A 24,485-nucleotide genomic window follows, 5' to 3' on the forward strand; every position below is an offset into this window, starting at 1 on the left:
TAACCCCTGCTAGGTTTCCTCAACCTCCATTTTTCTGAGGATACGTGATGCAATCCTACCCCGCAAGGGCATTGGCTAGAAGACTCCAAGTAGATTGGGCTAGAGATCCAAGGAAAGGCCCTAGGGTTCTCATGAGCCTTAGGGTAGATTTTGAGCCCATGGGCTAAGTATGAGCCCGCTTATCTTTGTAAATATTAGAATAGGTTATTCCTTCGTCTAGGCCTTGTATTTTGGCCATTCTAGTAGTATAGGGTTTTAGCCTTGTATTTCGGGGCATTTTGAGTTGTCTTTGTAATAAGGACATTTTTTTTTGTTATTTTCATGTTTTTTGTCATGGGGGTGAGCTTAGCTATTATAGGGGGTGTGTAGCTAAGCTCTAGCTTCTCATCTCAAGGAGGTGAGCTTAGCTATTAGAGAGGTATGTGTAGCTAAGCTCTAGCTTCTTAAGGAATCTTCTTAAGGAAGCTTCTCAAGGAGGTGAGCTTAGTTATGAGAGGGGTATGTGTAGCTAAGCTCTAGCTTCTCAAGGAAGTTTTCTCAAAGAAGCTTCTTAAGGAAGTTTTCTCAAGAAAGCTTCTCAAGGAAGCTACCTAGTCTATAAATAGAAGCATGTGTAACACTTGTTGGAACTTTGATGAATGAGAGTCTTGTGAGACACAACTCAAAGTTCAACTTCTCTCCCTTTTTCTTCCTTCAATTTCGTGCTCCCCCTCCCTCTTTCTCTCCCTCTTTCTTTTCCTCCATTGAAGCATCCTCTCCAAGCTTCTTATCCAAGGCTCATCTTGGTGGTGAAGCTCCTTCTTCCATGGCTTATTCCTTAATGGATGGCGCCTCCTCTCACCTCCTTTCCTTTGTCTTCCGCTGCATCTCCATGGTGGAAAATCACCATTAAAGGACCCCATTGAAGCTCAAAGATCCAGCCTCCATAGAAGCCCCACAAGCAAGCTTCCATCAAGTGGTATCAGAGCACAAGAGCTTCAAGTAGGTGCTCCTTAAACCTCCATTAATTTTTTTTCTTTACCTTCTCTTCCATTGTTGTTTCTTCATTTTTCTCCATGTATCTCCTCACATGTCTTGTTCTAAATGTTGTTAACATGATTCTTTAGAGTTTCCACCGATTAAACTTGCTATAGAAGTTAGATTTGATTTTCTATGGTTCAAATTTCTTGTTCTTGTTCTTGAACCATGAATTGTGTTGAGTTTAGGTTCCTTTGAGTTTTGTCTTGTTATTTTTTTGTGGCTGAAACCTAAACCATAAAACTCTTACAAAAATATTAAAGTAGAAGAAAACCTCAAAAATCTAGAGTAACTTGTTCACCTATTGTAGTTTTGTCATAGAAGTCATGTCTAGTCATGAAACTTGTCACATAAGATTTCTTATGTTGTGCTGAATTTTATTTTCTTGTTTCTTTGTCTAACTCATTTGTTCATGAGTGTATGAAATTCTTTTAGCCTATTATTTGATTTGAGTCAAATCTTTCATGTTAATTAGTCCTTAACATGTTCATGCAAAATTCTTAGAGAGTCTTTGATTGTGAACCTTTTCTTGAACTTTTAGGTTTCTTTATGATTGTGTCTATTGTGAATTTGAGTTTTGGTGATTGAATTGCTGGCTGAAATGTTGATCCTAAGTTAATATTGAACTCTGAAAACTGTGGTAAACAATCCTAGTGAGTTCAACATACATAGGAAGGTTGAAAGTAAGCCCAAGGCAATCAATATACCATGCTTAAAGAAACAAATCGCTGGTGCTGGCAGCTTGGACATACAAACTTGTAAAAATTACTGAGAATTGGTTACTTCGAATTTTGAGTTGAAATTTTTACTGAATTTTCTAGACATCTGGAAAAAAGTTATAAAAAAAGAAACAAGTGATTTGGATAAAAGGAAAAAATACGAAAAATCGCACAATTTGGCAGGAAAATCAGTATCCAGAAAAAAAAGGTGAAAGGGAAGGGTGCTTGTTGTTTTGGCTCAAAATTTATTCTATAATTGGAAATTTCAATTCAAAATTAGTGTGAAGACAAGTGCCAAAGCTAGAGTTTTGTTGAGGACCGTTTTGTAATTTTGTAATTTGCAATTTAATTACCTTCATTGCTTTCAAGTTTTTGTAACAAAAAGGCCTTTCATTGGAAGTGTGTTGGGAGCCTCCAATAGGTTACCAAACTTCCATTTATGTGTAATAATTTTAGGCAATTTTTACTTAGGATAGTGAGTGTTTTGTTGGAAACCTTGAATGTGGTCATCCAAACACTCTTAGGATTCACCTAGTTTACATTTCTTGCTTACTTTCATAGCTTATTTCTTTTACCTTCCATTGTCAAACCGCCTAGATAGCTTGCATTTTACCAATTAGTTTTTTTTTTTTTTTACCTTATCTTTCACACCTCTTTTAGTGTTTATTTGGCTAGTTTCAACCATAGTTTCTTTTACCTTTTGTTTTTAAACCTCCAACAAGAAAGAACCACAACTTAGGAACCAACATGAGTCATCATTCATCTAGTGTTAATGGCGAGGGTACTAGTCATAAAGACCCTTTATCTAGAATCTTAGATGAGTTGAGTTCCCTCAAGTTATGGAAAGAAAAACAAGAGAGAAAAGAAAAAGAAAAAAAAAAGAGTGGAAGAAATAAGTCAAGATGAAAGAAAGAAAATAAGAGAGGAAGAAAGAAGAAAAATAATGAAAGAAATGAAAAGAGAAAAACATGCCTCCAATAGTAGTCATAACTCTTGCAAGAGCCTAAGTGAAGAACTTCGTGACTATTACGAAGGAAGGCATAGGTCACATCTTAGACCTCACTCCCATAGAAGAGAAAAGGAAAGAAAGCCTCAAGAGGCTAACATTAACCTCTCATACTTCCATGGGAAGGACAATGTAGAGGCTAACTTAGATTGGGAAATAAGGGTAGAACAACAACTTAAAAAGAAGTCTACTTCAAAATCTTATGGCTCTCACTCTTATCCAAAGAAAGACCAAGGTCAAGGCATCTTAGGGGTGACACCTTCTAACCCCAAAGATGATAAGGGGAAGGCAATAGAAAAGCAAGCCCCTAAGGCTAGTATGCAAGAGAAAACTAGCTCTATAAAGTGCTTTAAATGTCTTGGAAGAGGACACATTACTTCTCAATGCCCCACCACAAAAACCATGATTATGAGGGGCCAAGACATTTATAGTAGCCAAGATGAGGCTACTACTTCACCTTCCTCTAGTGAAAGTGAAGAAGCAAAAGGGGAAGAATCTAGTGAAGAAATCTACCCCCAAGAAGATGGACAACCATTAGTGGTTAAAGAGAAGTGTAAGGAGGTAAGTGTCTCCTCCAAGAGGTTAGCTAAGAAGGAAACTCATTTTACAATAAAGACAAACATTAAAGAAACTTTCCCTCTTAGACAACCTCCACATTTTCTCTTTTGTAAAAAGACACTTGCTAGCATTGCCACACCTCTTGGGCTTGAGTTTATTCCTCAAGTAAAGAAGTTGTTGGATGAGGGTTTGGTTCGCAAAAGCTTAAATCCTTGTGCTTTTTTGGTGCCCAAAATAGGTATTATTAGGCACCAAGTCCCTAAAATAGGTGGTATGATGAATGTTTTGAGTGGTGCAACCCTCTTTTGTAAAATCACTCGTACACCTAACATCTTCATGGTGTGTGTACATAGGGACCCATTAGGTAGGTTTGTTCTTATTTTTAGTTTCAATACAAACTTAGGTACTCATATGGGACACCTTAGGTTTGTCATACTTTTTGGTAGGAATAATCAATATGAAAATACAGAAAAAGGTATGTTTTATTGCGTTACTTTTCTTAATTTTTCAAATAGTGATCAACGGGTTCCCATGAACCCTAAGAGAATAAAGGTCATTCCTGAGTGGCTCACTCCACCAAGTATAAGAAAAATTTGGGGCTTCCATGACTTAACAAACTTTTACAAAAGGTTTGTCCCATATTTTTCTATACTTGTAGCACCACTCATTGAGTTGGTGAGAAACCATGTTCCTTCATGGGAAGATGCCCAGGAAATGGGTTTTCAGACCTTACCTTACTTCAACATACCAAACACCACTAATACATGTGTTTTTGTTCTTTTTACAGGTGTTGAGGGAAGGAGCCCAGAGTATGATGAAACTCGGGATTTGAGGTCAAATCCTTTCCAAGGTGGAGGGAATGATGCAATCCTACCCCGCAAGGGCATTGGCTAGAAGACTCCAAGTAGATTGGGCTAGAGATCCAAGGAAAGGCCCTAGGGTTCTCATGAGCCTTAGGGTAGATTTCGAGCCCATGGGCTAAGTATGAGCCCGCTTATCTTTGTAAATATTAGAATAGGTTATTCCTTCGTCTAGGCCTTGTATTTTGGTCATTCTAGTAGTATAGGGTTTTAGCCTTGTATTTCGGGGCATTTTGAGTTGTCTTTGTAATAAGGACATTTTTTTTGTTATTTTCATGTTTTTTGTCATGAGGGTGAGCTTAGCTATTATAGGGGGTGTGTAGCTAAGCTCTAGCTTCTCATCTCAAGGAGGTGAGCTTAGCTATTAGAGAGGTATGTGTAGCTAAGCTCTAGCTTCTTAAGGAATCTTCTTAAGGAAGCTTCTCAAGGAGGTGAGCTTAGTTATGAGAGGGGTATGTGTAGCTAAGCTCTAGCATCTCAAGGAAGTTTTCTCAAAGAAGCTTCTTAAGGAAGTTTTCTCAAGAAAGCTTCTCAAGGAAGCTACCTAGTCTATAAATAGAAGCATGTGTAACACTTGTTGGAACTTTGATGAATGAGAGTCTTGTGAGACACAACTCAAAGTTCAACTTCTCTCCCTTTTTCTTCCTTCAATTTTGTGCTCCCCCCTCCCTCTTTCTCTCCCTCTTTCTTTTCCTCCATTGAAGCATCCTCTCCAAGCTTCTTATCCAAGGCTCATCTTGGTGGTGAAGCTCCTTCTTCCATGGCTTATTCCTTAATGGATGGCGCCTCCTCTCACCTCCTTTCCTTTGTCTTCCGCTGCATCTCCATGGTGGAAAATCACCATTAAAGGACCCCATTGAAGCTCAAAGATCCAGCCTCCATAGAAGCCCCACAAGCAAGCTTCCATCAATACGGCTTGAACGCAACATGTGCATATCATGGAGGAGCCCTGGGGCATTCCATTGACCACTGTATGACCCTGAAGCATAAGGTGCAAAGTCTAATTGATGTGGGCTGACTGAAATTTGAGGAGAATTGCTTGTTGAATCCTAACACTAACAAGCGACACCACACATGGGGCAATTTTGAAAGCTATTGTTAGATGTCTCTAATGACTCATCAGGATCTTCAAGTTTATGCCATTATTGTAAACCATAGTTACAATGCTAAATAAAATGGATAAATCTGACATCTTTGTCCCTCATCGTCTCGTAATTACATCTTTGCTTCCACTGGAATGTGGGTGCAAGCCATTGGTTTGTTTGCTCGAGCGACATGCGCTCCTGAGTGCTGACTTCCAAGACCGTTCAATCAGAGATTACTCATCTTGCACGTTGGTGGGGGTGCCGTAAAACAACGAGTAAAGTTCAAAACAAATAAGTTTCAAAATAAAAAAAAAAGGAGTTCAAAAAGAAAAAAAAAGCATTTGATTGACTGTGTTTTCAAGACGTTCATGTGACCTCGTTTTATCATTCCGAAAAGTTCGTCTTTTTAGAGAGAAGTGAGTTATCAAGAATAGGATGTGGGACAAATGGCCTCAGTTATCTTAAGAAGGGGGGTTGAATTAAGATATAAAGACTATTCCCCAATTAAACTTTCACTCTCTCTTTTTGGATTAACAATGCACCCTTAACATGAATTACTCAAAAGACAATTCAAAATAAACTTCTTTAAAGCAAAAGATAAATAGCAATAAATAAAAGAAGTTTAAGGGAAGAGAGGAATGAAAACTTGATTTATATTGGTTCGGCCGCTTCCCGTGCCTACGTCTAGTCCTTAAGCAACCCACTTGAGATTTTCCACTCTCTTTGTAAAACTCCTTTTACAAAGTCTGAACCACACAGGGACAACCCTTCCCTTGTGTTCAAGAATCCTCTACAACAAGAGACCCATGGTCTCTTAATCCGTTTTCAGAAATAAGAAGAAGAGAAGAACAAATCTCTCTTAAAAGAGATAGATTGTACAATGAAGACCAATCAAAATTCCTTATTGAATATGCAAGTGGTTGACCAAGGAATCTTTTTGAGAGGATAAAGACATTTCAATTCAGAAAAACTCTTAATCTTTTGAGAGGATAAAAATTTTGGGCAATGAAAACTCTCTTTAAATTCGTGTTTCCAAGTCACCTTTAATGGCCATTCATAAAACATTTGAATAGATGTGACTCTTGGAAATTATTTTCTGAAAATCTCCTCTGGTAATCGATTACAAGACTTGTGTAATCAATTATAGGCTTTAAAATTTGAATTAAAACGTTGAATAAACTGTTGGTAATCGATTACCATCCATGTGTAATCGATTACACATTATAAATTTTGAATTCAAATTTCTAGTGACTGTTATAAACATTTTCAGCTGCCGGTAATCGATTACCAGAGAGTAAATCTCAATTTAAAATGATTTAGATGGAATTCTTTGGCCAAACCTTTAGCTTTTTCAATTTGGAAACTTCTTCCTAAGATTCTAGAGATCAACTTGATCATATATCTTGATTTCTTGGATTCTTGACTTAGAAGCACTTGATCCTTTGGCATCATCAAAACATCAAAACATCTTGCTTCTACATAGGAGTCATTTGACTTAATCCACCAACTAAAAATAAATCCTTCAACTATTTATCGTCCTTGGAAAGTTCTTTTTGCGAGAATTAACTGCTTCTTTCATTATTCCTCACTACGAGGTTGTGAAAACAAGACAACGATTGGTACCTCAAAGCCTTACACTGGGGCAATGAGGGGCACCGTGCATGAACCTCAAGCGAACCTAGGGCAGATTAGAAGTTTTCACCCAATAGGTTCCCAGCTATGAGGTCATGACGAAAGACAACGATTGGTACCTCAAAACCTTACACTGGGGCAATGAGGGACATCGTGCATGAGCCTCAAGTGAACATAGGGGCAGATCAAAAGTTCTCACCCGTCGATGTTTTTAAACAAAAGAATGGGGGACAAATTCTGGAATTTCAATGGATTGCCGTCACTCCAAAATGGTCAAGTGACTAAATCAAACAGAACATACACTCTGAGGGAGTTCCCGGAGAGATTTCCAAAAGATAGGATAAGGTTGCATGAATTATCACCTCTTTCAAAAGGACAGTCAATTTGCATTTTCCAAAAAAATTAAATCAAAATCAAAATCATAAAATAGGGAAAGAATGTCATGAAAATTGTACAACTTTCCATTACATATCATTGTTTCATATGAAGTTCGCATTTACCAAATTTCACGACAAAGATTGCATGCATTTGCATCCCTAAAAATCATGTTAACTGCATAGATTTCCTGCATCTAATGTCCAAATCTTGTGAATTTCAATGAGTCAATCTCATGTTTTCTTATAAGGGTGGACCCTTGGGTACTAGAACCTGTCGCCTTTAGAGGACTACACGTCCTCACCTTTCGAGGGCTACATGCCCTCGCCTTTAGAGGACTACATGTCCTCACCTTCAGAGGACTACACGTCCTCGCCTTCAGAGGGTCATGTACCTTCACCTTCAGAAGACTACACGTCCTCGCCTCCAGAGGACTACATGTCCTCGCCTTCAGAGGACTACACGTCCTCGCCTTCAGAGGACTACACGTCCTCGCCTTCAGAGGACCACACGCCCTCGCCTTCATAGGACTACACGTCCTCACCTTCAGAGGACTACACGTCCTCACCTTCAAAGGGTCATGTACCTTCGCCTATGTAGGGCTACACGCCCTCACGTTCAGAGGACTACACGTCCTCATCTTCAGAGGACTACACGTCCTCACCTTCGTAAGACTACACGTCCTCCACTTCAGAGGGCCAAACGTCCTCATCTTCAGAGGACTACACGTCCTCACCTTCATAGGGCTACACGCCCTCACCTTTAGAGGGCTGCATGTCCTCGCCTTCAGAGGACTACACATCCTCCATTTCAGAGGACTACACGTCCTCGCCTTCAGAGGGCTACACGCTCTCGCCTTCAGAGGGCTACACGCTCTCGCCTTTAGAGGGCTACACGCTCTCACCTTCAGTGGGCTCCACATCCGCACCTTAAGAGAATTTAAGGTCCTCTGCCCTTGATGCTTAACCGAGATTTGTGCTCCCGTTTAAGGGGCTAATAGTTTCCTTTTATCAACTTTGGGGCCACCCCTTGATCCTGGAGGAGGGCCAACTATGCAAGTACAACCAGAGGAGGAGGCTATCATGCAGCTACTGTGCATACCGGGGCAAGATTTCAACCGTGCCACTGCAAAGAGACGAGTATGGATCATGCGCACCAACATGACCACTCTTACACAGATATAAATGACGTTGCTACTTAGCAACATTCTGCCCAGCGACCACAATGCCGATCTCCCCCTGCGAAAGTATCGGTTGGTCTGTGCCGTCACAACATAGGTAAGTATGCATATGGTCCAACTGATTTCTAATGCTATCTACTATTTGCAGGGGTCGCACCCACAAGACACCCAGTGGAACCGGAGAAATCCAACAGGGCCCTGGGGTTTCCAGCTCTGGTTATGGGCCTCTATCAGTCCTACAGGGTGCTCGTACCCCCCGGCAAGGTCACGCCATCATGACATAGGTAAGTATGCGTATGGTTCAACTGATTTCTAATGCAATCTACTATTTGCAGGGGTCGTGCCCACAGGACACCTAGTGAACCCGAAGAAGTCCAACAAGGTCCTGGGGTTTCCAGCTCTGATTACGAGCCTTTGTCAGTTTTACGGAGTGCCTGTCACCCCCAGCAAGGTCATCAAGCCCCCTATTAACCGGGCTTTCATCAAGAAGTACTGCGCCCCCCAGATAGGCGCAGGGCGAGACACCACAACAGCCTGGGGATAGCCGGCAGCGGGCATTAAACGCACCGCCGCCACCTCTAGAGTTCACCTCAGCTCATCCATAAAAGGTTAGAGTGTTGCCTACGACCCGTGGTCGACCAGCAGGCGACCAAGTCCAAAGCCAAAGGTAAGCAAAGTACTAGGTCCGTGACCGACAAGTCATCGTGCGTCCAGCTCAAGACGTTAAAGAAGCGCTACTAGGAGGCAACCTAGTACCTTTTGAATCTATGCTTGTTATTTGATCACTTTTTGTAGTAGGACACGCCTAGTTGTTCATGATCCTAGGAATTTAACTAAAACAAGCACAAGCTCGGAAGGTAGTCATACCTCAAAAAATATATATATGTATGTTTAGGTAGCAAGATACCTTAGATATGCATGTATGTAGCAAAAAGATACCTCACCAATATATATATATATATATATATATATATATATATATATATATGTATGTATGTATGTATGTATGTTTAGGTAGCAAGATACCTTGGATATGCATGTATATAGCAAAAATACCTCACAAAAATATACACGTATTTAGGTAGCAAAATACCTCATGAAAAAAAAGAAAAAAAGGGGAAAAAAACAAAAACAAACAAGAAAAAGAAATAAACAAATGATAAAAAAAAGAGAAAATAAAAAAAAAGTTGTCTAGCTAAAAAAACAACATGCTTGTGAAAAGAGATAACTTCCAACTTTTCTTTGAAAAAATTCACTAATCATAACCAGTTTTTGAAAGAAAATGTGTGTACACACCTGAAGGGTAAATGCTGTGAAAGTTTTTCCGAACACCCAAGATAGACTCGGATGAATGCACAAATTGATAAAAGAACATATTTTGGAAACATTGGGTTGACTAAAATAGAGAAAATGAATTATGAGCCCTAGCATCACATGACCAAAATTTTTTCGACACTTGAGTGTCCGCATAGGTGCATGCATGACTAGTTTTGCATACAATTTCCAAATCATCATTGTTGCATTTGTGTCATGGAAATAATGTGGGACATCCCCTTTTATCCTTGAACTAAACCAAGCCCTGACATATATCATGTCCAGCCGTGCTACAAGCCTTGAGCCAAAATCCCAACTTACCATAAACCTTGACCCAGGGTGAGAATATCAATCCTTGCCCTTGGAAGAAAACACAAAAAGAAGGAAAATCCCCAATCAAAGAAAGGGAGAAAGCAAAAAAGGAAAGAAAATTCCCAATTAAAAGAGGGAGAGAAAGCAAAAAAATGGAAGAAGAAAGAAAATCCCCGATCAAAGATCGGAAGAAAATAGGATAAACATGCAGAAAGGTCTTTGGACCAAACAATATCTGAATAATACAGAATTGTCACCAGGTAAACAAGAAAAGAAAGGAAACCACGACCTAAAGTGGTCCTCTCCCTTTGATTGCCAACCAAAATCCTGTGTGTCAGCGACTTTTTTGCCCCGCACTAAACAAAAACAGAAAAGGAAAAGGCCAAAAACATTCAAAGCCAAAATTCCCACAAAAAAAACACCATTCCCAAGAAAAAGTCCTATTGATCCATGATCACGCATGTAATTTTTGATTTGATAGGAAATGATTTGCAAGATCAAGTCATGGCATATCTATGGTTCGGAATTAGGACGAAACACTTACCTGTGTGAGATTAATACACTTTGAGTGATTTTCTTCTATTTTTGTTGAACCCAGTGTTTCCTCTAAATGGTCATTTAGAACGAAATGCTAAACATCCAAAATCTCATTTATGGTTACGAGAGAATTTCATCAGCATACTCTCCTTCCCCGGTAGACACATTGTTTTTCATCCGAAAAACATATGTTGCTCTGATTAGTTGGAAGTTTTGTCTCTTTACTAAAGCATGTTCGCATTTTAGTGAAGAAAACACTGAGACTATTTTTAGTCTCACAAGTTATCCAGAACTACGTAGGTCTGAGTTCCTCATTGAGGATACGTAGGAGCAAGAGCCTCGCTTTTGTCGACCGCCCCATAATTTCTGTCATACTAACCCTGGAGTCACGTGACATGCGGAGATACCCGAGTGGTTATCCGTTTAAACTTTCTTTTGCTATCTCTAAGACTCAAAGCATAATAGCACGCAGAGACTAACTTCGTCTTCTGCACCCTTTGTCAATCACGGCCAACAAGCCCGTTGACACGCGGAGATTTACGTCATCTTCCGCACAGACAATTTCTGTCATACTGACCCTGGAGTCACGTGACATGCGGAGATACCCGAGTGGTTATCCGTTTAAACTTTCTTTTGCTATCTCTAAGACTCAAAGCATGATAGCACGTAGAGACTAACGTTGTCTTCTGCACCCTTTGTCAATCGCGGCCAACAAGCCCGTTAACACGCGGAGATTTGCGCCATCTTCCGCGTAGACAATTTCTGTCATACTGACCCTGGAGTCACGTGACATGCGGAGATACCCAAGTGGTTATTCGCACTTTTAAAACTTTCTTTTGCTATCTCTAAGACTCAAAGCATGATAGCACGTAGAGACAGATTCTGCGACATTTATCATTCAGGAGCAGCGAGTCGAGTGGTAAACGCACATAGACGAATTTTGCGCCCTTTGCCATTCAGATTTCGCAAATTGGGTGATAAACGGGCATAGACGAATTTTGTGCCCTTTATCATTCAGGAATAACAAGTTGGGTGGTAAACACGCAGAGACAGATTCTGCGTCCTTTATCATCCAGGAGCAGCAAGTCGAGTGGTAAACGCGCATAGACGAATTCTGCGCCCTTTGCCATTCAGATTTCACAAATTGGGTGATAAACGCGCATAGACGAATTATGTGCCCTTTATCATTCAGGAACATCAAGTTGAGTGATAAACGCACAAAGACAGATTTTGCGCCCTTTGTCATTCAGATTTCGCAAGTCAAGTGATAAACACGCAGAGACAGATTCTGCGCCCTTTGTCATTCGGGGACAGTAAGTCGAGAGGTGGGCGGAGACAAATTATGGTCATTCCGCACACCTTTTCGCCATCCAAAGGCGATCGTGTCCGGTGGCACGCAGAGACAAATTATGGTCATTCTGTGTCTCGCCGCCCAGGCTCGGTCGTGTCCAACAAAACGCAGAGACAAATTATGGTCATTCTGTGTCTTGTATCAACCAAGAGGAACAAATTCGACAGTATCAGGATGATGTGTCAGTACTGATCATTTTCAAATTTTTGCAGGTTCCGCTTGCAGGGAGGTTCACTGGCCGAATGGTGTTTCGCTCGAACGAAATTAGTGTCTTATCTTTACTTCCCTTTTATCTCCAATAAAAGACAAGTAAAGAGGGGCAACAGTCATACCCTAATTTCGTCCGGAGACCATCTGTTGTTGGGATGCGACCCTCGTTTGACCACTTCGAGGTATTTGGCATCCATCATTAGGCAATTTGTGAAGTTTCGAGACATGCCGAAAGCCAAAAGGAAAGCGTTGTAGCACAATCCGTGAAGTTCTGTGACATGTTGAGGTGCTTCCGTAACGTGTCCGTAACGTTTCCGTGAAGAAAATCCAAGCCGAGGCGCTTCCGTAACGTGCCGTAACATTTTCGTGGGTGATTTCGCGAAGATTTTCAACCATACTTTGACGTTCTTCGTTCGTTCTTCGTCGTTCTTCGGTCTTCAACCAGTAAGTTCCCGAAATTGAACTTTTCAATTCATTCTATGTACCCTTAGTGGTCCTCATTTGTTTTCACGTGCTTTTATTTTCGTTTCATTTACTTTCCGTACCCCCTTTTGACGTGCTTTAGTCATTTACTAAAGTCATTTTCTCGCCTAATCAAAAAATAAAATAAATTTCCACCGATCATTTGAATTGTAATATCCGTTAATTTCTGTTAAAATGAAATCCGACCGTTCGGTCATGCTGTAACCACGTTGGAAACCAAAAAGAGGTAAAATAATAATATAATAATCAAAAAATATCTTTTAGTAAAATAAAACAAAAAAATCAATCGGACGTTTCTCTTTGGGATTTTTCTTTCTTAATTGAATTGACTAATAACCAAAGTGAAACTAAGGCTAAAATCAATTCATAAACCAAAATTTTGTCATCGCCTAAAAAAGCCATTTTCAAAGGTCCAACGCCTTGAAATGGTCTTTTCCGCTTTTATTGGTTAAGTGTAGATTTCTAAAAAGCCTAAAATCAATATGTAACTTTGTTACCTCTTTCAAAAATAAAGAAATCATTAATGGTCCAATGCCTTAATGTTTTCTCACTTTTCAAAAGAATTGAAAGATTGTCTAATGGTCCAACGCCTTAAATGACCTTTCATTCAATAAAAACATATCTTGCAAAAAAAGGATAAAAAAATAACCAACATGCTTTGTTCACAAAAGAACTACGTAGGTGTGATTTTCTCATCACAATTGAGGAATACGTAGGAGCAAAGGGAAACCCCCTTGTCGACCACAAAAAGATAAAAACATAAAAAGGCATAAAAAAGACATAAGAACGTAAAAAGGGAAAAGAATATAAATTGAAGTCATATTTGCACATTTGATTAAAGGTTGTCGTCTCTTGTGGCGGACGTGTGGGGTGCTAATACCTTCCCCGTGCGTAAATACAACTCCCGAACCTTTCACTTAAAAGTTCGAAGATCATGTCTTTTCCGGTTTTTCCGACGTTTTCCTCAAATAAACGTTGGTGGCGACTCCACGCGTATTCCTTTCTTGGAACACGCACACACGAGTCACGCGTCGCCCTCTCGCCGAAGGGTAGGTTGTGACAGTTAGTCACCAAAGTGATCAAATTTATAAGGTTATTTAATTCCAAATTAATGATTCTTTCAATTACTAATAGAATAATGGATGCTAAATTATATGATTATTGGTTTATGGGTAATTGAAATTCGTTGTTATAAGGCATTCATGGATCGCCCAAAGGTTGATTAGTTGTTCTTATAATAATGAATATAATTGTAGGCGATTTATGTGTATCATTAGTTTTATTTATATGCCTAAAGGAAATAGATACTACTAATTGGTGCATATTTAATTTCCAAATAATGTTAAGAATTTTTATTAGCATCGTTATGTTTGTGTGTTTTGTGTTGGTGTATCACCCAAAGGAGAACATCAATATACATTGACCGTTACCTGCATGAATCATATGTATGACATGTATTTTATGTCTCAAAACACTTATGTGAATTTTTTTATGTAATACATGTTCTGAATTCATTGAATCATCTGTACCAATTTTAATGGGCTTAACTTCTCTGACTGAAATGAGCAAGTCCTATTTTACTTCGGTGTTTTGGATCATGATCTTGCTATGTTGGAAGAGAAGTTTGTTATTATTATTGATGCTAGTAGCAATGAAGAGAAAGCCCAATTTAAAGCTTGGGAAAGATCTGATAGACTCAGCCTAATGTTAATGAGAATGACTGTTGCAAACAGTATTAAGACAACTCTCCCTAAAATTGAAAGTACTAAAAAGTTTATGGGATTAGTGGGAGAGCGTTCTCAATCAGCTGATAAGTCTGTTGCTGGGACATTAATGGGTACATTGACCACCATGAAATTTGATGGTTCACATATGAACATGTCATTGAGATGACAAACATTGCATCAAGACTTAAGACCTTGGGAATGGCTGTGAATGAGAACTTTCTTGTTCAGTTTATTCTAAACTCATTATCGTCTAAATATGGCCCATTCCAAATGAGCTATAATACCATGAAAGATAAATAGAATGTGCATGAATTGCACAATATGTTAGTTCAGGAAGAAACGAGGTTTAAGAATCAAGGAAGTCACTTAGTTCATTATGTAAGCCACCGAGGGAATCAAGGAGCTAGAAAAAGATTTATGAAGAAGCATGATAAAGGCAAAAGGCCATTAAAGATCAATGGCGGTCCTGTGCAAATCCAGAAAAAGCATCAAAGAGCAATAATTGTCAATTTTGTAGGAAATCAGGACATTTCTAGAAGGATTGCCTAAAGTGCAAGTCTTGGTTTGAAAAGAAAGGTGAGCTTAATGCTCATGTATATTTTGAATCAAACTTAACTGAAGTTCCCCATAATACATGGTGGATTAATTCTAGATGTACGACTCATGTTTCTAACATTATGCAGAGATTCTTTACAATCCAAACCATAAGCCCAAATGAGAAGTTCATTTTCATGGGGAATAGAGTGAAAGCTCTAGTGGAAGCAGTTGAGACTTATTGTTTAAAACTCGACATTGGACATCGTTTAGATTTACTGGAAATTCTTTATGTACCTAGTTTATCTAGGAATTTAGTTTCATTAACTAAACTTGATGTTACTGGATACTCTTTTAATTTTGGTAATGGATGTTTCAATTTATTTAAGCATAATCATCTTATTGGTACTAATATTCCTTGTGATAGTTTATATAAATTGAAATTAGACAGTTTGTATGCTGAAACTGTTTTAACTCTGCATCATAATGTTGGCACTAAACGCAGTTTAGTGATGAACGATATGCTTTCTTGTGGTATAAATGTTTAGGTCACATTTTAAGAGAAAGGATGGAAAGATTAATAAAGAATGAAATTCTTCCTTATCTAGATTTTACGGATCTAAATATTTGTGTGGTTTGTATTAAGGGAAAACAAGCAAAACATACAAAGAAATGAGCTACAAGAAGCACTCAACTTCTTGAAATTGTGCATACTGATATTTATGGACCTTTTGATGTTAGTTCTTTCGGAAAGGAAGGATACTTTATCACCATTATTGATGATTGTTCATGTTATGATTATGTCTACTTACTGCCTAAGATTTCTTAGGCAATGGATGCCTTAGAAATTTACTAGAATGGAGTAAAAAGGCAATTAGACAGAAATGTGAAAATTATTAGATATGATAAAGGTGATGAGTATTACGGAAGATATAATGAAACTGGGCAACACCCATGTCCATTTGCTAAGCTTCTTCAGAAACGTGGCATGTGTGCGCAATACACAATGCCCGGTACACCACAACAAAATGGTGTATCAGAAAGACATAATAGAACTTTAATGGATATGGTTAGGAGTATGTTAATCAATTTGACTTTACCCGTATCTTTGTGGATGTATGCCTTCAAAACTGCCATGTATTTGTTGAATGGGGTTCTTGGTAAGGCAGTTCCAAAGACACCTTTTGAACTGTGGACAAATAGGAGACCTAGTACAAGACACCTGCATGTTTGGGGTTGCCAGGCAGAAATAAGGATTTATAATCCACAAGAAAGAAAATTGGATGCAAGAACAATCAGTGGATATTTCATTAGTTATCCAGAAAAATCAAAGGGGTATATGTTTTATTGTCCTAATCATAGTATGAGAATTGTCGAAACTGGAAATCCAAGGTTCATTGAAAATGGTGAAATCAGTGGGAGTGTAGTTCCACGACAAGTGGAAATTAAAGAAGTTAGAGTGCAAGTCCTTTTAGCTTGTGCCTCTAGCAGTAAGGTGATTGCTCTTTTTAGTTGTTGTTACAAAATTAATGAAGATGAGCAACACAATAATGAACCCATGATGGATAATGAACCTATTATGGAAGAACCACAAGAAGTAGCATTAAGGAGGTCTCAAAGAGAAATGAGACAAGCTATTTTGAATGATTATGTGGTATACCTACATGAAACAGAAACAAACTTAAGCATTAATGATAATGATCCAGTTTTGTTTTCACAAGTTGTAAGTTGTGATAATTCTGAGAAGTGGTTGAATGTCATGAAAGAAGAGATAAATTCCATGGAACATAATGGTGTTTGGGACCTTGTAGAATTACCAAAGGGTTGTAAGAGAGTTGGTTGTAAATGGGTCTTCAAGACTAAACGTGACTCTCATGGCAACCTTGAACATTACAAGGCTAGACTTGTTGCTAAGGGATTTACTTAGAAAGATGACATTGATTATAAAGAGACATTTTTACCAATCTCATGAAAGGATTCTTTCAAGATTAGCATGACATTAGTAGCCCATTATGACTTGGAGCTACATCAAATGGATGTGAAAACCACCTTTCTTAATGGAGATTTAGAAGAGAATGTTTATATGGACCAACCAATGGGATTCTCAGTTGAAGGAATGAAACACATGGTGTGCAAATTAAAGAAATCAATATACAGTCTTAAGCAAGCTTCCCGCCAATGGTATTTGAAGTTTAATGATACCATTGTTTCCTTTGGATTTAAGGAAAATACTATAGATCAATATATATATATATATATATATATATATATATATATATGAAGGTCAGTGGGAGTAAGGTTATTTTTTAATTCTGTATATGATATCTTGCTTGCAGCTAATGATCTTGGTCCTCTTCATGAGACTAACAAGTTTCTTTCTAGTAACTTTGAAATGAAGGATATGGGTGAGGCAAACTATGTGATAGGAATAAAAATATTCCATAATGGATCACAAGGATTGTTAGGCTTACCTCAGAAAGCATATATCAATAAAGTACTAGAGAGATTCAAGATGGAAAGGTGTTTAATATCATCTGTTCTAATTTAGAAAGGAGACAAATTTAGTCTCGCACAATCTCCTAGAAATGATATGGAATGAAAACAAATGGAAGCAATGTTGTATGCATCAATTGTTGTTGCATCTGAAAGCTAAATTTGTAGTATGTTTTGAGGCTACAATTCAGGCTAATTGGCTGCGGAACTTTGTTTCAGGGCTTGGAATTGTCGACAGTATTGCTAAGTCGCTAAAAATGTATTGTGATAACTCCCCAACAATATTTTTGTAAGAACGACAACCACTCTAAGGGTGCTAAGCATATGAAATTGAAGTACTTTGTCATGAAGGAAGAAGTTCAGAAACAAAGAGTGCCAATAGAACATATTAGCACAAACCTTATGATAATTGACCCTTTGAATAAGGGATTACCGCCCAAGAAATTGTAGAACATGTTGAAAGTATGGGCATTATTGTTATTGATGATCATAAGTGTAATTTATCTTATGCATTTTAGTGACACTCTGAGCTCAATTATGATATGTTTCTAATTACATGTTCTCTATGTTTGCATGCATGTTTGTGTTAGAGTAATGTTAACAGGTTTTGTCTTGAATGAAGACATTATGTTGGACCAATTATGTACTCCTAACTAATGATCATATTAAGGAAAAGACTAATTTGTAGTACATGGAAGGAACTATGTCGATTAGATGATGTACAACTGTCATGACTCGAATTGGTTCCTATTCTTAATCATGAAATTATGATGTACCCAACGTATAGAACAATTTAGTCATTTTTAATGCGCATTATGTTAGTTAATCTATTTATTTATTTAGTCCATAATGTTTATTAATGTCACATGAGCCAAGTGGGAGAATGTTAAAATTAATGTCTCATGTGAGAGACATGTGACTTATGTAGGGACTAATAAATAAATAATTAATAATTAAGGACTAAATTGTAATTGAGCTTAATAGGAGAAATTTCTAGAGTTAACTGCTACTTGATGGGAGTAGTGGTTATAAAAGAGGGTTAATACCCACTAACGTGAAATAAGGTCCCCTTCCTAACAGAAAAGTGTTTTCTCTCACCTATAGCCATCACGAACATAGAGAGAGGCGGAAAGAAAGGTCTAAGGAAGTAAAATCTTATTTCTCTCATCTTCCAAGGAAATCAAAGTACACCGGAGAGAAGTCTTCCTATGGAGAAAAGTACAAATCTTCTTATGGAGAAAGATACGTATTATTTGTTTATTTGTTGTTTGTGAGAATCATAGGTTTCAAGATCATGTTGGTTTCTTATAATTGGTAATCTAGGAAATCCCTTAAGAATTTTACACTAAAAATATATTCTTAGTCCCAACATGTCAATGTGTCTTGCCATGTAATATTGGAGGTATTTTTCAATTTTACCACTTTTCTAGATCAAATTTCATTAAAATAAAATCAATGATATGAATAAAAAATTTATAAATTTATAAATAATATCATAATGTTTTCATGAAAAAACAAACATATTCATGTCAACGATAAATTTACTTACTAAGTACAAAAGCATGATGGTGAATAACAACAAATTCATATATTAGAATTCCAAAGCATTTCAAAATTCATAGCCAATAGAAAACAAAATTATAATGGGGGATGATACATACATCTAGATTGTAAACCACGATGTCTCCTGCGCGAATAGGATCTTTGCTCATGTGTAAGAACAAAATATCACCCTGTAGCAGAATCATAAGCTTCAAAAGTAAGGACAAAATAAAATGCCAATATCATTTACATTATTTCCACGCGCTGAAATAAACCAAAACTAAAAATAAAATAAAAAGGAGCGACACTAACTCTTCGGAATCCTGGTTCCATGCTACCAGAGATAACAACAACAACAGGTGTTCCACTACCGGTAACACACATTAACCCTTTCCACATTACAAGAGTGAATGATGCAATTAAGCCTGAAACATGCTGCAAGAGTAACTAGATTCTTAGACATGATTTGTTAATTAATTAATTAATTCTTATGTTGAATTGATGATAGTGAAAAGGAAGGAGAAGAGTGGAGCATAGTACCAACACTGATGAGTTCCGTTAGATTTTGTCTGAATTGCATTGGTTTGATAGTTTTTGAGACCCAATCCATTGTGTTATGTTATCTTGTCTATGCATAGCGATTAGGTTTTCTTTATTGCAATTGAATCTGAATGAGGGATGCTTTATATATACCCCGCTCTTGCATGTTAATTACACAATAAGTATTTATGTAAGCCACAATAAAAAGGTATTAATGTAAGCATGTGACTGAGTTTTGACTTTTTTTAGATGCTGAGCTTTGACTTTAAATTTTGACTTTTGACCATTACATGGTTCCTTCAATGTCTATGCGACACGTGTCCTTTCTCTTTGAAGATATTTCTCATAAAAGTAATAATATTACTATGTTGTGCCAATAGAAGTTTCAAACATGACATTATTCATTCCTTATATTATTTATATGAATTTAATTGAAATGCATTTACATTTAATGATGAATCATTATATAATTAAAAATTATTAGAATTGTACAATCATTATTTTAAAAAATCATTTTTATTTAAGATCAGATATAAAAAATTACATTGTCAATCAATTAAAATTTATTTGTTTTACAAATATTGAAATGATTATTTCAATTTAATCATTAATCTTGCATTCAAATCTTATCATGTAACCGCGTTAAACATTCACATCAAGAAATTTATTGAATCTCTTTTGATTAAATCAATTGGATCTTGGCCAATTTGAATTGATGATCAAGATTGGAGTGTTTGGTTTGTGATCACTATTAATGCTTGAGGAGTCCTAGAAACACTCTAACACTCTTCTATTGGTTAAAAATGATTAAAAACTACATCGTTAAGAGAGAAAAATTAATAAATAAGGTCTGGAATCCATTAATTTCAATTAATTTTAACTAGCAAGATAGAATGTATTAAAAAAAGTATACTACTTATATTTTGCTCAATGTTATTTGAATAGTAAAAAAAGTGGTTATCTTTGTGATTTATAAATTAGGGTTGTGGGTATTGTGGTTGTTGTGCTGAGAAATTATTGTTATTATATATATATATATATATAAAACGTGAGATAAAAAAACAAAATAAAGGAAAACCAAAATTACATCATCAACAAATTTGATTAAATGTCACCAATTCAATGTGAAATTTCATATCAATATGTTTGGTTTAAACATGATACACATGATTCTTTGTCAAATCAATAGCACAACACTCTCATTATCACGATATAATTGAACTCTCTAGCTCCATGGAGGTCCATGTGCTAGGGGGAATTTTTTTACATAATTATTTAAATATCAAATTCTACTAAATAATTATTGAGTGTAATATAATCTAATAATCTAATCTAATCTAATCCATCTAATAATAGAAAATTTGTGAATTCATTCTTTGTTATTACATGCATAGACAAATTTTCAAGGATTATATAACAATTAAAGCAATGAAAAGCACAAAAAAGCAAGCTAGGACTCAAAGAGAAACCTAGAATGGCTCTAGAGTAGAGTAGAAAAACTAAAAAAAAAAGACTCAAGAAACCTCTAGTTTTGGCACTTGTTTTCACAATAATTTTCAATTGAAATTTCAGAACTAGGATAGGTATAAAATAGGCACCAATTATAGAACAAATTTTGAGCCAAAACAACATGCACACTTTCCTTTCACTTTTTTTTTCTTGGACACTGATTTTTCTGCCAACTTGTGCGATTTTTCTTATTTTTTATTTTACTCCAAATCGCTTGGTTCTTTTTTTATAATTTTGGTCCAGATGTTTAGAAAATTCAGTAAACATTTCAGCTCAAAAAACGTAGTGACCAATTCCCACTAATTTATACAAGTTCGTATGTTCAAGCTGCCAGCACCAGCGATTTCAACCTCGAAATCAAGAGTAGTGTTTATGTTGCTTAAGGCTTGGATAGTTACAATTTGTGTTTGCTTATGCTCAATTATCTTGAATAACACAATTCAAGAGAGCTTAAGACTTATTTTGATTCACAAATCCAGCCACAACTCAGCACCACAACTCAACTTCATCATAGGCATCATGCAGGAAACTTAGAAAACAAAAAAAAGTTCAAAAACAAGACTACTTCTAGGAATTGATTTAGAACATGTTATGAACTAAATAACATGCATGAATTAGACTCAAAACTCAAAAGATAGGCTAAGAATGACAAGAATACATGAACAAATGTATCTAGAATTCAATCAACAAAATAAAAATTCAGCACAAACTTAGAACATAATGTGACAATTACTATGACTAAACATGACTCTCAGACAACATGGATTAAGTGATTTACACTTACATTTTTGTGTTTTTTTTTCAAATCAATATTTTGGAAGAAAATTTAGATCTAAAGGTTCAGCACAAGAATATTATGAATGAAAAATGATAGAACCTAAAATCAACACAAAAACATGATTCAAGAGTAGATCTACAAAATTTGAACCATAGAAATGCAAGAACAAGTGTAGATCTAAGATTTAATCGGTTTATTTTTTTGAATCTACTCTAAACAGAACCAACCCACAAGACAATGGAGGATATACAAGGAGAATAAGATGAAGAACAAGGAATTAAAGAGAATTCACCGAACAAAAAGATAGAGGAAGCAAAAGAACATCACCTAGATGAAGATGCTCTTGATACCACATGGTGTAAGCTCCATTGGAGCTTGTAGGCCTAGGATCTTCTTCATCAATGGATTCCTTTGCTTCTTGGAAGATAGATGGCAGAGGAATAGAGAAGGAAGAGAGAGAGGAGACGCCACTTCAAGGGGAAGATGAGTCTAGAAGAAGCTCACCACCATAGGAGGCCATGGATAAGAGCTTGTAGGAAGACGAAGATGAATGAAGGGAGAGGGAGAGAAGAGCACGAAATTTTATGCTCTAAAAGAGCTCTGAAATCTGAAGTTAATATTCAAATGATTAAAGTTAAAAAAAATGCACACACATGACCTCTATTTATAGCCTAAGTGTCACACAAAATTGGAGGGAAATTTGAATTTCAATTAAAATTTCACTTGAATTTGTGGAGCCAAACATTGGAGCCAAAATTTCACTAATTATGATTAGTGAATTTTATTTATGGTTCAGCCCACTAATCCAAGATCAATTCCAAGATTCTCCACTAAGTGTGCTTAGGTGTCATGAGGCATGTAAAGCATGAAGGACATGCACAAAGTGTGACTATATGATGTGGCAATGGGGTGTAGTAAGCAAATGCTCACCTCCCCCTCTAAAATTTAATTGGATTGGGCTTCTACTAATTCAATTAAATTTATTTCCCAACACACATCAAATATTCACTTAGTGCATGTGAAATTACAAAACTTCCCCTAATACAAAAACTAGTCTAGGTGCCCTAAAATACAAGGGCTGAAAAATCCTATATTTCTAGGGTACCCTACCTACATTATGGAGCCCTAAATACAAGGCCCAAAAATAATGAAACCTTAATCTAATATTTACAAAGATAAGTGGGCTCGTACTTAGCCCATGGGCCTGAAATCTACCTTAAGGCTCATAAGAACCCTAGGGCATTCTCTTACATCTCTGGCCCAATCTACTTGGAGTTTTCTATCCAATGCCCTTACGGGGTAGGATTGCATCACTTTTACCTTTCGGGGTCCACCTGTATTCCTTTTTGACTTACGATGAAACCCAGTAATTTTCCTAACTTGACCCCGAAGGTGCACTTAGCGGGGTTCAACCTCAATCGATACTTCCTAAGCCTTTCGAACAACTTCCGCAAGTTGACAAGGTGTTCCTCCTCGGTTTTAGACTTGGCGATCATGTCGCTACATAGACTTCGATTTCTTGGTGCATCATGTCATGGAACAAAGCCACCATAGCCCGTTGATAGGTTGCCCCGACGTTCTTGAGCCCAAAGGACATCGCCTTATAGCAGAACATCCCTCACAGGGTGACGAAGGTGGTCTTTTGCATATCCTCTGGCACCATCTTTATCTAATTGTAGTCGGAGAAATCGTCCATGAAGGAAAACAAAGCAAAATTGGTCGTATTATCCACGAGGACATCGATGTGCGGTAGAGGGAAATTGTCTTTGAGACTGGCTCGATTTAGGTACCGATAATCCACACACATTCGTACCTTCCCATCCTTTTTAGGGACTGGCACAATGTTGGCAACCCATTTCGGGTATCGAGCAACAGCCAAGAAGCCAGCGTCAAACTGTTTCTTTACTTCTTCTTTTATTTTCAGGGACGTCTCAGTCTTCATCCTCCTCAGTTTTCCCTTTACCAAGGAACACTCAGGATTTAGAGGTAACTTGTGTTGTACGATGTCAGAACTCAAACCGGGCATATCTTGGTATGAGCAGGCAAAGATGTCTTGGTAGTCTTTCAACAGGGCCATTAATTCTTTACGGATGGGTGCGGTCATACCCATGCCTACTTTTACTTCCCTTTTTCCACTGCCGGTTCCTAAGTCTACGAATTCTGTCTCTTCTTGATGCGGCCTCATCTCTCGATCCTCCTGAGCGATTATCCTCTCTAGCTTTGGGGGAAGCCCTACATCCTCATCCTCTTCTTCCTCCATCCAACTTGCTTCTTGCTCGAAATCGACAGTCGGGTCCCCGGTATTAGTACCTTCACGGGACTCGTCGTCGGATCTGTATCATTTTAAGCGTAACAAGGAAATAAACATGCAAATGAATGAGAATGGGTGGAGGCGCAAGAACAGATGAAGAAAGATCTTTATATTATAACTTTAAGAACAAAAGACATAATGCCTTAACAAAAGGAAACCCTAAAGTCTAGGCCCGACTGTAGAGTTTTAAAGCTAAAACGGTTACATTATGCGTGTCGTGTAAACGTCCCATCGTTCCTCCACCTGCCAATTTCCTAGTTGGAAACCGGGAGAGCATGCCTGTACCAAATCCGATCTCCTCGGGGAGTCCTCATCGCATATCGCGGCGACTTGTCCTTCGCGTCTTAAACCCACACTTACGAAACTCCTACTGATGTGGCACGACGGAGTCTCTTTGGCTCGTTGTCCCGAC

At 37.5% G+C, this 24,485-nt stretch overlaps 1 pseudogene; it reads right to left on the minus strand.

The window, feature by feature from the left end:
• LOC114414356 overlaps positions 1 to 19,545 on the minus strand; it is a 28,366-nt pseudogene extending 8,821 nt beyond the window's left edge.
• Between the last annotated feature and the right edge of the window lie 4,940 nt (positions 19,546 to 24,485).

Source organism: Glycine soja, chromosome 6 (genome assembly GCF_004193775.1).
Source record: "Glycine soja cultivar W05 chromosome 6, ASM419377v2, whole genome shotgun sequence".
Classification (NCBI taxonomy): Eukaryota; Viridiplantae; Streptophyta; class Magnoliopsida; order Fabales; family Fabaceae; genus Glycine; species Glycine soja.